The following is a 19,343-nucleotide window of genomic DNA, read 5'->3' as shown; positions in this document are numbered from 1 at the left end:
GAGGAGGTAAGGCTAATCACAGGGGGACCCCAACGCATAATGTTCCCTAGTGTATGTAGGTGTTTTCACTGTATTCTAAGTGTCTTTTAACATAGCACTGGCTCTAGGACTGGTTAGTCAGACTCAGTTACCACCAGTATCCGTCTAAAAAAGTTGAGGGTACAGGATGATTTTGCAACAAGGCTTCTTTCTGCTCTTCTTTTTGTTCTTTCTGCACGTTATCCTTCTTCCTGCACTTATCTTCGTATTTGAGGACTTCTGTTGCTTCTTTCTGCACTTCTTTTGTTTCTTTCTGTGCATTTTTTCTTCTTTCTTCACATGTCCTATCTCTGTAGGCATAGTTAGAAATTAGCATTTAAAAAACCTTTGAAATTAACAGAAAAAACCATAGGTTTCAGGCACGTTATAGTTAGGACTTAGCATTTAAAAAACCTCAGAAATTCACTGAAAAAACCATAGGTTTCAGGGGTGTTATAGTTAGCTGGACTTTTCACTTGTACAAAACCATTGAAATTCCCCCGTTATAGTTAGTTCAGCTAACTATAACTCGCGCGCCCGCAATGCACTGCTGATGACGTCACATATTACATCACTCATGACATGGTCAGTGACATCACTCATGACATCACTGATGACATCTCAAATGACATCACTGATGACATCACTGATGACATCATCCTTGTGATAGAGTGGCAGACCTCCTCTCACCCTAATATAACCTTTGATACACACATTCAAAAATAGAGACTAAAATTTTCAAAACAATGGACATACCAATACCAGTTACAACAACCTCTTCAGTAATTCTAAGATCCACATACACATCCACTCATTCACCAACAGTCCAATACAGTCACTCATACATGTACTCACTCATCATATGTACTCATACACCTATACATCCTGTTACACAATGCCACTCATCCATAGTTACTCACACACATAGTCACTCATGCTAATAAAGAATCAAACATACATTTACTTGCATATACAGTTATACACACACCACCACACTTACTTCTACGGAAACTTACACATACTTAGTCTTTTAAACAATCACTTATAGAAACACATACTTATTCATACAGGAACTCTTTCAATCTCTCACTCTCACATATACTCACATATATACACCAATAGTCACATATACTAGTTTAAAACATATGTAGTTACTCATAAAGACACTATTGAGACAGTCATTCACTCACTAACACACCCATACACACACTCATCCACCCATACAGTCCTGCACACATACTGTGTTCAACACATACAAACAGTGAGTCACTCATTCATGCACCTATGCACTACGTAATACCCCCACCGAACCATGCAGACACTCAGACTGATACTCAAAAAACCAACTAATAACCTATATAGACACCCATGTAGCTACTCACCAACCCATGCAGCCACTTATACACAAAGTGAGAGACTGATACAGATATTTACATATTTAAACATTACTCACTAAGCCATGTATTCACTATGATACACTTAATCAGTCAGTTACACAATCAATTTTTCAAAAACAAATCATCCATTTAGACACTTATATACCCATTTATTCTTCCATCGACCTTGAGATATACATATATAAAACATATTTAATTTTCAGAATAACACACATTCACTGGATGATGTCATCAGTGATGTCATCAGTGATGTCATTTGAGATGTCATCAGTGATGTCATGAGTGATGTCACTGACCATGTCATGAGTGATGTAATATGTGACGTCATCAGCAGTGCATTGCGGGCGCGCGAGTTATAGTTAGCTGAACTAACTATAACGGGGGAATTTCAATGGTTTTGTACAAGTGAAAAGTCCAGCTAACTATAACACCCCTGAAACCTATGGTTTTTTCAGTGAATATATATATATATATATATATATATATATATATATACTGCTCCTTCAAGTTCACTGTATCCGATTCGAAAGGTTTTACAGAATATACGAAAGTGAAACTTCTCAATTACCCTGAAATGCACTGTAGAAAGTACATTTAAAAATACATCTAAGCTTTTGAATAAAACAACGTGCATTTATATATAAGGACAGAACACTCAATGTAATACAGAACAATCTACAGCTGACAATATCTTTTCCGATTTTCTAGCTTCTGCCTCTAACCCAATGGCTGGCTGCCATACTAAATCTCTATCGTTGCTGGTTTCCATAGAGAAAAAATACACTGCATTTATTAAACATATTAATGTACCCCATGAAAGCCCATGGGCTGACTTAAAGCGAGGTTCCATTTGAAGCTGCTTCTTCGGAGAAAGACGCATATTTTCTTTACACTTCGAGTGTTCAGAGACATTGGTATAAGGTGATGTAAACTCATTCTTATAATGGTAAAAAGAAAACTACAAATACCAGCATTCACAGTACTGATGACTAAATAAACAGAACTGACTGAATGTATCACACGTGGCATACATTCACGTGGCAGCTAGGGGCAGGGCTTAAAGCGGGCTAGGTTCACCTGGGTCTTAGACCCAGCAGCAATTAAAAATCGACATTGATACGCCCCCCTCCCCCCCCCCCCCCATTTTCACGTAGTTAGCTGTAATGATAAAAACACTGTTATATTTCAGATGATTTAGTTAATCTTGCATTCCCTAACAGTCTAATATCTGTGTCCATGGTGTTGTGTTTCTGTATTTTTTTCCGTGTAACATATTACTCTTGTGTAGGGCATACTTTCAGCCTTCAGGTATCCATAACGGGCCACGATTTATAGCCCAGGAGTGGAGGCTGAAGGCAGTGTTGAGTTTCTAACTATGCCTGTCAGTGGGTCAGAAAGGTGTTCAGAATACATGATCATCCAATCCTTGGCCTCTCTGCAGACAGAGCAATGGTCACATATTCCAGTTCAAATTGTGATTCTGTGTAAATATGTGCGAAGGAGGTAAATAGATGTCAAGGGGAAAGTAAAAAGAAAAAACAGTGTTTACAGGTGAATGGGGTGCATTGTGTTTATTTAAACGTTTTATATAGTGCTAGCTAGACCCGAAGGTATCAGAGCGCTTTACATAAAATGAAAAATATTATAACGTAGCTTTACATAGGATGCATAAAATGAGAACTAGCATAACCTAGCTTACATAGGATGCATAAAATGAGAAATAGAAGAATGGTGAGGGGAAGGAGACGTGAGTAACTGCATTCAGGAAGGAGTTAAAAGAGGGTGCTGTAGAGAAATGATGAGGCGGAAGATATGCAGATGGACGAGATGTGGACCGAAAAGGGCATACATGTCTAAGAGAGTGAACATAACGGGAGAGATTGAGACACTCGTAAGCCCATTAGTTACACCAAACATTCATTTCTTGCAACCTCAACACTTGTAACTAATGTCTATACCTTTCCTGTTCTACACTCAATTCTCGAAGATAGCGCTGCCACCACCTGCAGAACGGAAATAAATGCGTGCTTGAGGAAGGTTATATGATTAATTAAACACATTAAAATATTTCCCCTTAAATGACACATTTTTTTCTGGAACGACTGACTGCACGTTCAAAACGACACATCCAAAGGGGGCAGTCACCAAGAAACGCATTCGCTCTCGCCAATAAAACGTGCATCATTTAAAGGAGGTCCCCCGAGAGGTCTCTGCTTCCTGATTGATGTAATCTTAACCACAGCCTGTGGTTCCAAACAGTGAATCAATCATGCACACATTACAGGAACAATCGGGTTCACATGCCTGCATATTGGCGCTTAAATAAATGCCTGTTCCGACCCTGGCACGGGACGCTGAGGAAATGAACACAAGTTTTCTGTACGCTCTCCAGCTTCTACATCAGCTGTTCCTAAGCTCAGACCCCAGACTTTCAAAACAGAAGACCGAGACGCCCATTGCGGTAGTTATGAAGACAAGCGCGCACTGAAGTAGCGCGCACTGAAGTTGACGAGGAGTGAGTGGGAGGGGGGTGGCAAATGGTGTGCACTTTGATGTCCTCAGTGGCCGCGCGGCTCACTGAGGACATCAAAGGGGCCGCGAAGTGATCAGGCAGTGCTTTTCAGGCTGCCAAATGGTGCGCGCGCCCGGCGCACATGCACTGTATTTGGAGGCCTGAAAAGCACTGTTTGCACTTCCACATCCCCCTTTTACAAAAGCTCTCGCGAGAGCAGCGCTAAAGCACTGTCTCAGGCGAGACCTAAAAATGGCCGGTCCGGGAGTCAGACCCGCGGCCGCGACGTAGCACCACTGCGCTGCCCCACTAACCTCCCCCTACGGTTTGCAACGGAGGACGGAGCCCGTCGGTTGTACTGCTGCTCACCCCCCACTCCGCAGCCAGTGGGCGCTCCTTCCCAGCAGTGTGGGGGGGAGCATGTTGAGCCACTTTACTGGCTGAAAACTGTGTGGGGCCGCCCGCAGGACGTGCACTTGTATGGGCCCACCGAGACAGGGAGGCCCATGCGGGCAGGACGCGGTCCACAGGTAGGTGATGCACCGCAGGGGTAGGGAGGGGTTGGGTCAACACTCCCGCACCCGTCGACAGCTCCTGGGGGGCCCCGTGGAAGCAATCCACAGAACCACGCGAAGCTGCCGGAGAAGGGAGGGTTGAATGACGCCCACAGCACTCCAAACCCCCTAAGCGTTTCTGCCTCCTATGCCGCTCTTGCCTCCTGCGCTGCTCTTGAGCCCCCGGTGACCCAGGAGCCTGGCCCGACCTCTAGCCTTGACTCGCCCCATGCCTCCGGGGGGCACATGACCCGTTCGAGTGGCCTGTGCCATAGATGTTGGCCTGGGCATGCCGGGAGCAGCCACAACCCCCATCCCGCCCTCAGGCGCGCGAGAGCTTCAACAATGGCCAGGCTAAACAACCCGGCCTGGGGGACTGCCCAATAGTGGGGTTGGGGGTTGATTCACCCTGCACAAAGGCTCGGCCGGAGTCCAGGAGGCACACGTCCCAAGATGGCGTGTGCGGCGAAAAAGAGGTCGCCAAAATGGTGGGGGAGGGATATATACCCTCCCCCAAGTCCTGTGCACCCATGAAGTGACACCCCTCGTGCGCCGCAACCGGGCTAGAGAGGGGGAGACTCCACCCAGAGTCCCTGCCCCTGAAGGGGGTGGGGGTGGGGGTGTGGGGTGCCCAGGCGAAACTAGAGTGCTGGCCTCTCTAGTGGCCCCCTGTGGGTGCCACAGCCAGCAACAGACATACTAAACCTCCATATAATTAAGCAGCTAAGCTCTTTGCAGTTGCAAAGGCTTGCATCTTTAGATGATGGTGGCCAGTAGATACTCTCTGAGCTCCATTGGGATCTAGAGAAGACACATTTTACCCCAGCCAGTAGACTATCATGGAGTAGAGGCTCAGCTCCAGTACCAAAACAGGTGAATCATTTCTGCTTCCAGACCCTTTTGGACTCAGGTTCTGATGGCATGAGAGGGATGTTCTAGGGGTGCATGATAAGGTCCGATTGCCCTCTTTACCCTGTTCCTCTTAGTAGGCAGGATCAGGATAACAGTGCAACAATAGATGCTTCCGATTAATGAAGGGGAAGGGAGAGGGGTGCCTGTAAACAGAAGTTATTTTGTGCATACTATGGTAAGTGACTATCACGGTCAAAACACATCTGGCCACTTCACATCAGTACAGCAATGGCTGAAAATTAAACTATTACTGGAACTATGAAAAACGGGGACACATTATTGACTAGGAAACATCATGAAAGAACATTTCTGACTTTGCAGCTACCCATGGACCAGACATTATGTTTAGAAACACCCTCGCCTGCCCCGAAAGAATATTCAACGCTGAGGATGGCTGCTTACCATGAAACATTCCAAAGATATTTCTGAATGTTGCAGACACTGTAAATAATACTAGAGCTCTGATTTAATAGAGATTTATACAACATGTTATGTTATTTATTTGTGACTGTTACCTTGAAGGGTGTAGTGCACTAGAAACAACAGTAATAAAAAACATGATAGAAAGAAAGTCTCTGTTACTTTGCACAGAAGATGCAAAGTTTTATGGAACTTGGAGTCTAAGGCAAATGATAGCATGCTCTAATCTGTGGCAGCATGAACAGAGAGTAGTCGCTGAGTCTTGCAGCCACTGAGGTCTCTAGAGTGGTCCAGATGGGACTTGTGCATCGACTCTAATTGTCCTGCGCTGACTCACCTCTTCCACCGCATCACTACAGCAGGTGAATGTGCCAAGAGACTGCACAAAGGAACAGACTCTGCAATCTGCCACACAGATAATTTTGTAAAAATTACCATTTATTGCTAAGCATTATTTGCTTAAAATATTTTAATGTGACGTTCTATGTATCTGTATATATATGTCTATATACAGATAAAGATATATGCATACACACAAAGCCAGATTTAATCATTTTAAGCAAACACGTCTGCATACACACACACATGTGTGTGTATGTATATATATATATATATATATTATATATATATATAATATATTCACTTAAAAAACCATAGGTTTCACACATGTTATAGTTAGCTGGACATTTCACTCGTGAAAAACCATTGAAATTCCCCCGTTATAGTTAGTGCAGGCAACTATAACTCACGCGACCGCAATCCTCTGCTGATGATGTCAGATATTACATCACTGATGACATATGTGTCTTTCTGAAAAAAAAATATTTGTAATATATGTATAGCTAAAAATTAATGGAAGAAGACATGGGTAAATAAGTGTCTAAATACAGTGATGTAATATCTGACATCATCAGCAGAGGATTGCGGTCGATTGAGTTATAGTTGCCTGCACTAACTATAACGGGGGAATTTCAATGGTTTTTCACGAGTGAAATGTCCAGCTAACTATAACATGTGTGAAACCTATGGTTTTTTAAGTGAATATATATATATATATGTACACGCACACATACATGTGGTGAGCGCAGGACACCAGCTCAGCTGTATCAGTAAGGTATGCTGCGAGGCTTAGTGTGAACCATGTGTCTGTGGTGACCTGCTTGTCCAGGACCTGGCCACCACACCCTGTTAACTCGCACTTAGCTTCTTTAATAGTTCGGAACCAGCGGCATGTGATATGGCAATTTAGGGTCCTGGCACGTCTGTTAAGGATCAAGGATTCAGCATCATAGGAGGTGGAAGGGGGAGGGGAGAGATCAGTATAGCACAACACTGACCACAACACACAAGAGGTAAGAACTGTCTGGGGTGAGGTATGAATGAGATCATGGGCATGGTTGATGATGGAGGAAGAGGGTCTTATATCAGAGACTATGCACAGATGTTAAAGTGAGAAAAACAAGCACACTCCTGTGCTGCCACTACAGTGAGTTGGAAAATCGTGCAGGCTGTGGCATTGCCCTCTATACACGCATTCCGCATGGGCATTGCAGAATCAGGTAATAAACTGAGTTATATGAACAGAAAGTCATCAGTGCTTCTTTATGCCTAATCTGCTCCACACGTACCACATTTGCCAGAGCAAAGGCATAGAAAAGCATTGATCACTTTTCCACAATTTATACATATTGCTCTCCGAACATGCAGCACAGTTTATTACCTACAGCACCACAAGAGTCAAATGAAAATGGTGTCCTCCTGCTTCCGAAGTCACCCATAATGCCCTGCATGCCTCCATACTTCCCCTGCATGACCTCTACCGTGCAGCATGTCCCCATATAGCTCTGAACTGTGGTAACTGCAACACCATTATAAGAGGCGCCACCATCACACACCCATCAAAAGGAACCAGAATTAAGTTACAGACCACGGCTACCTGTGATTTAATTAATGTCATCTACCTACACAAGTGTCCCTGGGCTTGCCCTACATAGACAAAACCAAATGATAAATCAAAACTCGACTGATTGAGCATAACAGTAATATTCGCTCTAAAAACAAGAAGTCTACAGTGGAATGTACATTTTCACACACATGAACATAATAGCAGCCATTAGAGGTTTACCGCCTTGGAGTCCGTTCAAATTAAGGAGGGTGTTAACACAAGAAAAACTTGCTTCAAAGGGAGATGTACTGGATTAATAGACTTGATACCTTAATCCCTTAGGGACTCAATGTCAGAATGGAGTTTAGTTGTTATTTACATGCAAACTGTCATGTACTCAAGGTCCACCAGATTCACGATTCCAGACACACAAGCACACATATTCTTTCCACCTTATGTGGATAATGAATCACTCAGAGATGTTTCATCTTCATTTCATGTCATTTTATTGATCTTTTTTAATTGCTATTTTTCCTTTCATACTTTGAATTATACGTAATCGATGCAACACACTTAATGGTTTCCTTTTTTTTCTACGTGATTGGAGGTGTACATATCACTTGATGGGATATACACACAGGTCACTCTTTTACACCACAAGGTTTCATAACTCAGAGATTAGAATACTTTCACACAATGCCAAACCCTGCCCGGGATGCTCACATAATTTCAGGAGATTCAATTATCGATCGCAGACAGTGGGTCGCCTGACAAGTTTGTCTTAAGGTCAGACATACACATGTAAGTTTTGAGTTTTTCAATATAGGGAATGACCCCACTCACCACACAGTTGCACATGACCATATTTATCCACCCAAAGAATATTTTTTTCTGACTATAGTTTTATAGCATTTTGGCACAACCTTTTGTTTTACCAACTCGGAAGATACACAAGCTTGACTACCTTCATACATATGATGAACTCTCTTTATAGCATGTGCCTTTTAATAATGATGTCGACCATTTCATGTATTGTAGTCTAATCGGATTACAGTCCTTCTACCATGTTTACCTCACAAACACATATACTTAATGACTACCAAGATGGCGGCCATTCTAGACGCCGCCGAGGATGTATCCCGGCAGACATAAACTTATATCATGGTAAATACATGAAGGGGTATTCTGCATTTGTAACATCACTATGAGCTTTATGAGTATCAAGGTGTGGTTTTAGCCATACTCGTTTATTGCATGCGTAAGAACAGGCGCACACCTTGTAACTTATACGGGACGCTTTATGTTGATTAAGGTTCTGAGTTGATCACACAAGTCGGCATGGTCAATGGGGTTATTTGTTTGCCTTCTTTGATCAACCAAGCAGACGTACTGACGTTTTTAAAAATTTTTACAGCCACACAGTAACGTGTACACAGACGGGTTCACATCGAGACTTCAACTTGACTGTACAACACATGAAATAACTCATTCACGGACTGCGGCATCACTCACCTGCATGGATCTTGGACCGAGGAATCAGGATGTTTATGTACTTTAAGCATATATCCATATACCGATTTGTCTTAGGTTTACGTACTACATTTCTGTTTACGTTTAGGACAAAAGATCCCTCTTGAAGGGCACAGCCCGAAATGCATTGGGATAATTGAACCACTGAAAGAATTAATTCATTTGCACATAATACTGTGACTATATGCAATGTTTGATCATCATATATCTGCGAATAAAGTTTGGAATGTTTAATGTTTTCAAATGAATTATATTTGATACAACAGCATCTGCATTAAAGAACATAACATTTTTGAAGAAACAAATGGAATAATTGTCCCAGATCAGGGTCTATCATTGTGCACGAAGAGGGCGCTTCTCCTAGCCAGGGAGGGCGCTACTGAGTGCACGTTACAAATATGCCTAGGATCAGAAGGCGATACTCTGGTGGACACAATTACATTTTCACTATCAAGGAGTGCATTGTCCACCTTCCTGCAAAATACAATCCTCTGAGGCATTTTTCTCTTTCCATGTGTGCTGCAGAATACACCACACATAGAAAGAGGAAAAAAACAAGGTGAAATAGGGATATTTCCCCTTGTTACACCTCACTTGCGGAGGCATAGAATGTTGATGCATTCCCAGGGCTACCAGTAATGATATATATGGGATGCACCAATATCCATGCGTGGGAATACCAACATTCCACCCATGGAACGTCTCCCTGGGGCAGACTAACATAAAGGAGCTATTTGCACTAAGTTGCGTTACTCTAGATTAATCAAGTCATGCAGGACCACGCAAGGTGGCCTTGCGTTTTTGATAAATCTGATTTAGTAGTTGCATTAACATTACTTCCCTTTCGTGGCGCAAGGGCATTGCAACTCAATTATAAATCAGCCACTTAGTGTTTTTTCTCAATCTTTTTCTATTCTAAGCTTGCTAAAAGAGTTCCTTGGATAGTAATAATGTCTTATTAGTAAGGGCAACTCCACGTTGCGTTTCTCTAGACCAAGCACTATACCTACCAGTATGGATACCATGTTACATCTTGTAAAACTTATTGACTTGTGTGATATTTCCTATACATTTATTTACACAATTGCATGATTCATTATCTCTGTATAATGTGTGTGGTATAAAGTACTCTGACATCCTACATTGGCATGAGTAGCGATATGAATGAAACTAAATAAAGGAGGGCAATGGAAAGATCGAGGTCACAATTGGAGGGTGGAAGTGAGAGAATCCATATAGATGGAAGTTAATGGAGTAGCCCTGCCAAGTTTACCAGGTCCATCCATGATATGCTGCTCCATTCCAGTGTTTTGTATGAATTATGGGACCTATAGCCTTGCTTGTACCATTATAAAACAGGAATACAAGTCCCAGAATTGAGAGAAAAATCTGGTCTGTAGTAGCACATCAAGCTTGGCCCTGAGAAACATGGCAGCTATGGTGGGGGGGTACCAACAAAGAACATTGCATTGTGCGCTTTCAACATCAACCCCCAGGTCTGATGTCCATTATATGAAAATTAACCAGGTGCTCAAAATGCTGGTTAAACACCTCCATTGCAAATGTGCTCACCCATGAACAAAAGTCAAACATCAGCTCCACTGAAGTAGTCTCCAATAATACCATTTACTACATTCCCTCAGTTTTTCCACCCATTTGAAGTAATAAACATCACACATTTCCTTGTGCTCTCCTGTCCTTCCTCCTTTCCCTGTGTTCCTATATTTTATTACATAGCTCCATCTAATCACATTTACGAGTTTACATCGGTTTCCAGTGCACAGAAGAGTTATCTTCAAAAGACTATGTAGTTGACACAAGTCCCATTCTGGTAAGGGCGCAAAGGCTATAAGAGCTCACATCTCACCTTGCCATAATTCATGGACTCTTCCTTCTTTTTCAGGTTTGCTACTTACTATTTCCAGAATTAAGAACGCCCAGATTATATAAAGGTTTTCCAAAACTCTGGAACAAACTCCCCCTTCACATAAGAGCTGAATCTATCTATTTGCCTTTTGGGAAGAAAATTAAACATGGCTGTGTAATTAAATCTATATTCAAGCTTTTCTTTAGGTTTCAATAGGACACCCAATGGCGGGTATTGGCTGCGTCTTATAAATATAATTCAAATTCAAATGTCCTATTTGCCCACATCTATTACATACAGCTTTGAGAGCAGGGAAATCTTTATGATTGGCCACTTGGCTGATGAGATCACATAGGAAGCATTGACTCTTGATAATCATCACATCTTTCTTCACCATTTTGGTTTCTACCACAGGAAATGGTGAGACTGTCTGCAAGATGAGTGGGGCTGCTAGCCATGATAGCATTGTAAAGGATGCAGGGCAGCAAGGGAAACCAATTCAATTCCATCAGGATAGGAGTGAAGTGATAACATTTCTTCAGGACCTGGATGAATCATGCTGCATCATGCAAGATGTCCCTAATGGGTACCAGAGAGGAGCTTGGGAGACCTTGGAGTATGGCATTACCACCATCCAGATGCCAGATACAGATGCCAGATGCTAAAGAAATTATGTTAGGCCAAGAAGGCTTATCCTTTGACCATAACTGTTCTCTTATTTTGTCTCTCTAGCAAACCAACAAAAACTGATCCCTAATGTGCTAATTTGTAAGGGCTCTGAAATTGCAAGTAACCCTGCATCTAAATTGGTATCTCTTTAGTTTTTAGTACTTATGCACGAGTGCAAATATAGTTTTATAGTCACAACATCATCTTTTTTTAAAACCTTGCCCTTCTTCCTGTCCTAGGTTGGGCACATATTCCAAAAATGTCCTGTTCCTCCACCCTCAAACAACATTAGAGTAGGGAAAGTTTCTTCTCCACGCCTAGATTTGTACCTCATACCTGTGGAAAGTACTGGAAATTGTCCATTATCCTCATTGTAAAAGTTGTGTTCCTGGATGAGGTAAGAAAGACACAGATGGGTGACTTTCTACATTTACTACATTTTATAGACCACACCTGTAGCCTTTTAGACCTGACATCTTTGGTGTGGTATTGCCCAAATATTTTGCCTTCTCTCCCTGATCTTTGCTAAACTCGTTTTTGTTGGCAGTAGGACTCTGTACTTTACACCTGCTAACCAGTGCTAAAGTGCTTGTGTTCTCTCCTTAAACATGGTAAAATTGATACATTTTAATTACTTGCAAGTCCCTAGTAAATGGCACTACCTGTACCCAGGACCTGCAAATTAAATGTTACTAGTAGGCAGCAGCACTCATTGTGCCACCAACTAAAGTAGCACTGGAAAACATATCTCCAGCCTGCCACTGCAGTCTGTGTGCAGTTGTATACTACTATTTTGACCTGGAAAAATAATCCTTTTGCCAGACTTAAATCTTCATTTCTAATACTTACGAGTCACCCCTAAGGTAAGCCCTAACATATAATAGGCCAGGATGCATTGTATTAAATACGTAGGACATGTGTACGTAAGTTGTATATGTCCTAGCAGTGAAAAACTCCATTGTTTTTCACTGTTGTGAGGCCTATCTCTCCCATCGACTAACATTGGAGTACCTTATTACATTTAATAAGATTGGGGGCAAATGGAAGTATGCTATTAGCACTTAAATGAATTGTAATTTAAAATCCTCTTTAATGGTGAAGTCGGATTTTAAGTTATAATTCTGAAAATTGCACTTTTCGAAAGCTTACATCTCCTTGTCCCAACTAACTGTGCCTTTTTGCCAGGGCCCAGGGTCACATGACTTTGAATGGCTCTGCTGTTGGGGTTTGTGTATCGCTTCCAGGCAGGGAGACAAAGACCTTAGCTGTGGACCGGATGGGCCATCCTGGTAGGATGGCTGGGGTGGGGCTGTACCCAGCCTTACGTACACCTCAAAGCCTATTCCTATAGCACAAACATAGGAGTCATGCCATGCCTTTTGTTACCTTAGACAGTTTAGAGACTGTACCAGGGGAAGGGGAAGAACTAACCAGAACCAGGTGTGGGGGGTAGGTCAGGTAATTACACCAAACAAAGGCTGGCAGATAAACGTAGGACATTGCTGTCTTGAGAATGAAGTTTGGACCTCCTTGCCTTATTCCTAGGCTACCTAAAGTGACTCCAAGGGTCAGTTGGCTTACCTGCTGTGTTAGCTACAGATACACATCTAGCTCCTAGAGGCACCCCTGCACTGTTTAGTGCGTCTGTACCTGACTGGAACTGGTTGAGTACTGTTGTTGGTTTTTGGAGCGAGTCCTGATCCCCAACAGTGCCCCTCAGATCCAGGACCCTTGGATGGCATCAGTGAGAAAAGAAAAGGCAATAAATCCTGAAGTTTGGGCTCCTAGTGACTGCAAACGGGCCCATTCGCTCCAAAACTCTGCTGCCTGTGATGACCGCCAACGTAAGCTCTGGTTATACTTGCTCTTTGAGCCAACAACGACCATCCACGATGACTGGCAACGCGAGACCTGCACTTTGCACTTCCGCAACAACAGCCCACAACAACCGCCAACCCAAGGCTCCAGTGGCCTTTGGATCTTCATGCTACATCTACAACCATCTGCTCTACTTAACCTGCTCTTTGCGCTAAAATCCTCCTTGTGGCTACCTCCATTACGATCCGAACTCTTCTTATCCGGAGTTGAGGAGGTAACTCTTCAACTGTACTAACCTGACCTCTTTACCCGACCCGGCCTCCATCACAGTTAACCTGAACTTGTGGCTCTCCCCAGTATAGCATTACCAGATAACCATGAGTAGTACTTCTGCTTCATGGCACTATTTTCACTTAAAGCTTTCAAATTCAATATTTCGGATTGGATTTTTGTCATTCTGGTATAATTTTATTTATTAAAATTCACTCTATTTTTCTAAGTAGGTTTGGGATTTTTGTTGGGTCATGTTTTTACTTTATTACTGTTTGGGTTCTGTATAAATACTTACACATCACCTCTAGGTTAAACCTGACTAACTTTGTGCCAAGCTTCAAGAAGGTTAGGCACAGGTTAATTTAGAGACTTTTGTGGTTCAACCTGACAAGGATTGTGTTTATTGCTTTACTGGGGCTTCCATCCTCTCAACCAATAAACCAGTTTCTTATATAGCCCTTCAAAGAAACAGTGGACACAAAACACCCAGTTGTAATAGTACATAGGTCCACAAAACAGACAGTGCCTGCGGTAAAAACTTCTTTGGCAGGCCCCTTACAATGATGTTACTAGAAGTTGGGCCATAGCCAAAATAACATCTCAAAACTTGGCATAGCTTCCAGAAACATGTTTGATTGTCACATGAGGTGTGATAATTGATGACAAGGAGAGGAAGCCCTAAGTTATCTTCTTTAGGTGTGCTTGTCATCGTGTCAGCCTGTGCAATGTTCATAGCTCCAAACACCAAAAGCTCAGAAAATAAAGCGATGTTCGCAAGTGTTTCAAATTCAAATCCCAGAGTTTACTTTACTTGCAACAGAGTCTTGAGGTTACATGAACACCACTCTAATTTTCCTTTGAACAGAACTGCCCATAGAAAGGAGGCCACAGTTAATGAAACTGTTCCTTAATTGTTTTATAAGACTACCACACATACAGGTGCATACAACAACTGTTTTTCAGTAAGCTTTGCCTTTTGACGATCACCTCACATGCACAATGCCTATGTTCCAATGAAATTTTTATCTGCAGCCACCTCACACACAGGTGCGAAGCTTAAGGCCTGTTTTTCAGTGAGTCTTGCTACGAGTTAGACCTTGTTGCCATTATAGCCAACTCTCCCCCTACCTCTAGTCTTCAATGTATATATATTCAACTTCAGAGGAGCATAGACATTGCAAACAGCATAAAAAAAATTTATGCACAAGAAGCGTGGAGTAGACCCACCATCTGTCAGCAGTCAATCCTCTATACCTCCATGTGAGATACCCGAGAAGCCGGAGGACCGGAACTCTGCCGAGGCGGACCGCGACTCTACGGAGGAAGGACGGAGCGGTCTAGTGGCGTGGACCCACCTCATAAAGCAGCCAACGTCCTACGAGACTCCGATGCGGGACTGGTGGAACGAAGGAAAGGAGGCGGAGTCAGGGGCTGTTCCAGAGGGTAAAGAGGCGGAGTTGGGAGCGGAGAGGCGCGCCTGACAGGAAGCAGCTGGAGAGGACGAGGTGAACAACGGGAGCAGAGCGGAAGGAGAATCGAGGTGGAGCGGAGTGCAAGCAGAATGGGAGGAGAACCGAGAGGAGCCCAGCTGTACTGAGGACCGGAGTATCGATGCAGAGCCCAGCTGTACCGAGGACCAGAGGAGTACTGCAGAGTGGAAAGCGGGAAAGCCCGGAGGCACAACAACAGCAGAGGACGCCCCGGGTCCGAACGCCGCGGCCCAGCCCCTGGGTCGTGGCCCAAGGCAAGTTACTCAAAGGGGATCGTTTTGGTGGTGGGCTGGGCGGGGTTGCATGGGGCTATAACCAGGATGTTTGGCGGTATGTGATATGTGTTTTTTTTTTCTCTTTCTCCGTATCACCTCTATTAGCCGCTGCCCCACACGTGACCCCCCCCTTGTTGTCCAGTCCGCTGTTAAGTTAGATTTCTTTTTTTTATTTCCTTTTTTTCAAACCACGATTGATGTATACACCTGGTGGCGGTAGCACTACATAAAAACACAAGGGCAAGGGAATTAATCCGGAGTCCTGCTACGAACAGCCGGAAGAGGAAACACCGCTACTGGGGCTCCCAGATGATTTTCCGGCTCCCTCAAATATAGACGACAACCTGCGCAAAACAGACTGAAAGATCCCTTGCGTTTACTCATACACCTTTGTGTATTGTCTCTTCTGAATCAAGGGGGAGAGGGCGTGCGATAATAAAGGAAGCAGTGACTTCTTTCAAATCAAGTCCCCCTCTGTTTCGACCTTTCATTGTCTAAACTCATCGCTCACCACGAGGTTGCTTCCCCACAAAACCCCCCCCCTGGCTTCCCTGAGATATCACAAGTGGTGTCAGAAGTGGGATACAATTCCCTAGTCGTGTCGCCTCATGACACAACCCGTACCCATGGAGTACGTAATCTCTCAGTTGGCCGAAGGCCAGCGACACCTGCAGCTGGTGATGGAACAACAAATACAAACCGCACAGGTAGAGCGGGACAGTCTACAGGGAGCTGTCAAAGAGCAGGCCACCCTGATCGCAACTAATCAACAGGTACAAGATACGACCATCCTCCGACTCACCGATGCCATAGTGAATACGCAGGTCCGTCCTAACGTCCCTGGGACGGTGCTCCAGAAATATCAAGAAGGGGAAGACCCCGATTACTTCTTTTAAAACTTTGAGAGAGTAGCCACCACAGCGGCCTGGCCCCAAGAAAGGTGGGGCCAGTACATAGCTCCCCTTCTATCAGGCGAATTACAGGCCGCTTATCAATCCGCCAATCCCACCGGTACCAACCCATACGAGGACGTTAAAAAAGCTATACTCGAATGGATGGGTTGTGACCAGGAACATTATAGAACTAAATTCCGGAAAGAGAAGTGGTCTGCAGGAGAAAACCCCCGAGCCTTGTACTACCGGATACGGGACATGGGACATCGATGGTTAGCCCCTCATGTGTCTACCATGGAGGAAGGGGTGGAAAAAATCTACCTCGAACAGTTCCTAGATGCACTACCACCTAGTACCCGGTCCTGAATCAAACAACACCCAAAACTTACGCCCACTTCAGCTGTCGATCTCGCGTGTGCCTTCCATAGGGCCCCAGATTTTAAGACAGGAATAGTGCGTTACCAGGGAAATCCCATCTCAGCTCGTCCTCAGACACACACCATCCCGAGGACTACAGGTCGCTCGGAAAACAAATCTTCTTTCCCCCCCTCTGTCCCTAGGCAACCCCTCACAACAGCCGGGCCCAGCGGACAAGGCCCACAGTGTTATAATTGTGCAGAGTGGGGCCATATTGCTAGGCAGTGTCCCCACCGTACCCCTACACCCGAACCAATGGAGGTAGGCTATAGTCGCGGGAGGGTTTTTCTAGCAAATCCAGGCCCACACCTATATAAAAAGGAGGTGTTGGTTAATGGGAAAAAGAAACAAGCATTACTGGACACAGGGTGCCACGTTACAGTGGTGGATAGTTCATTGATATATAATCCCCAGATACAAGAGACAGAACAAGTAAGAGTGACATGTGTCCATGGGGACACTAAAACGTATCCAGTGGCGAAAGTCCTTTTGGAGGTAGACAACGATCCACACTTGCGGAATGTAGGTATCATACCCTCCCTGCCAGAAGCAGTTATCATAGGGACGGATCACCCAAAGTTCCAAAAATATATGGAGGGGTTGAGAACTCAAGCCCAGACCTGGTTACAGGACGCCCCTTACAGAGACATAGAATTAGAGGCACCACAAGTCAGGGAAAAGAAAAGTAAACGAGAAAAAAGAGCAGAAAAAAGAAAGCATACACAAACTTCTCTGTCACGCTATGCCTTTCCTCTCTCTCTCACAGACTCCAACACCTCAAAGCCGTGCAGTTTCAGGACAGCCCAACAAGAGGATAACGCACTCAAGCACGCTTGGGAACAGGCCCAGGAATCCAACCCCGGGCAGGTAGGACCTCATTTCTCTATAAAACGGGGACTATTGTATTGGGTACTGAAGGAGGGTTCCCTGCTAAAAACACAATTACTTGTGCCAACGATGTTCCGAGAACACGTGTTACTACTAGCCCATAACAAGGTGGGGGGAGGTCACTGTGGCAAAGAGAAAACGTTAAAATATCTCTTGGAGCGATTCTTTTGGCCCGGTGTGTACAGGGATGTGGCAAGTTACTGTGCTGCCTGTATCCGATGCCAATATACCTGCCCGAGACTCCAGCGAAGGCCCCGTTACAACCCCTACCCATTATTGATGTCCCTTTTAAACGAGTGGGCATGGACCTGGTGGGACCTCTGGTTCCCTCCGCTCGAGGACATCGCTATATCCTAGTCATTGTTGACTATGCAAGCCGTTACCCTGAAGCCTTTCCCCTATCCTCCATGACCACCCCTGCGGTAGCCCAAGCCATGATCACACTGTTTTCTCGAGTGGGATTCCCCTCCGAAATCCTCACCGATCAGGGGACCCTGTTTATGTCCCGTTTGATGTCACAGGTCTGTAACATACTGGGGATCCATAAATTACGAACATCCGTGTATCACCCGCAAACGGATGGCCTTGTGGAGCGCTATAACAAAACGATTAAACACCTCCTCCGCAAGGCCATCTCTGATACTGGAAGTGATTGGGATCACCAGCTGCCTCTCGTTCTCTTCGCCCTACGCACACACGAACAAAAATCCACCGGGTATTCCCCCTTTGAAGTGTTATTTGGGAGAAACCCAGAACTCTCCTTGATATGGCAGCCGAACAATGGGAGGAGGAGGATGAGGAAGGAAAGCCCCATACGCCACTGACCTAAAAACCTCCTTGTTTCACATATGGGGATTAGTACATGACCACATGAAACAGGCCCAGGAAGCACAAAAGAAACACTATGACCAAAGAAGCATACTGAGGGGATTTAAACCAGGGGACAAGGTACTCCTATTACTTCCCTCTACCAAGGATAAACTCTTGATGAAGTGGCAGGGCCCTTATGAAATCGAGAAACAAATAAGTCCAGTCACCTATAGCGTTAAACTCCCACATCGCGCTAGTGGCAAACAGATATATCATGTACATTTATTGACAGAATGGGTAGAGACTCAACCAACCAACCCTGCCTATCTCGTCTGTTCAGACAGACAAATGGACATATCGCTCCCAGCCAATCAGGTTACAGTCCCCGATCCGGTACCCAAAGAGGACATATTATCACCCCCGCAAAAAGCCCAGGTCGACGCACTAGTGACCGGATTTCCTGGCCTTTTTTCAACTACACCCAGCCTAACCTCTATAGTCCACCACGATATAGTATCTGTAGACAAGACAGTGGTGAAGCAAAAACCTTATCGCATTCCAGCAGGCCGTAGGGAAGCCGTGGAGAAGGAGGTATCAGACATGCTGAAGGCCGACATAATCGAGCCATCTCAGGGCAATTGGTGTTCCCCGATTGTCATCGTACCAAAACCTGACGGTAGTCTCTGTTTTTGTATAGACTTCCGACAGGTGAACG

Source organism: Triturus cristatus, chromosome 2_2 (genome assembly GCF_964204655.1).
Source record: "Triturus cristatus chromosome 2_2, aTriCri1.1, whole genome shotgun sequence".
Lineage (NCBI taxonomy): Eukaryota > Metazoa > Chordata > Amphibia > Caudata > Salamandridae > Triturus > Triturus cristatus.
Note: the sequence above shows the minus strand (reverse complement) of the source record.